Source organism: Penaeus monodon, chromosome 27 (genome assembly GCF_015228065.2).
Source record: "Penaeus monodon isolate SGIC_2016 chromosome 27, NSTDA_Pmon_1, whole genome shotgun sequence".
NCBI lineage: Eukaryota > Metazoa > Arthropoda > Malacostraca > Decapoda > Penaeidae > Penaeus > Penaeus monodon.
This window is the reverse complement of record NC_051412.1, coordinates 24888187-24888435: the sequence shown is the minus strand read 5'-3', so window position 1 is coordinate 24888435 and position 249 is coordinate 24888187.

Sequence of the window (249 nt, the reverse complement as noted above, 5' to 3'; positions counted from 1 at the left end):
CAAAGAGGCTAACATAAACGTGATGCTTATTACTCCTTTCGTCAAAAATAGCGTTTGATCAACCACACACGGTATAACATAAATGATAAATCTTCGGTTCCTGGTATCCTTAATGTCAACATAAGGGGAGGAAGTGGACGAAAAAGTGGCAGAGGAGTGATGTCTGACTTTGAAAGAACGATAATAATAACTGCTGCTCGAGTAAACCAATTTGATTAAACATCGCCTCATACAGTCGAACATGATTAA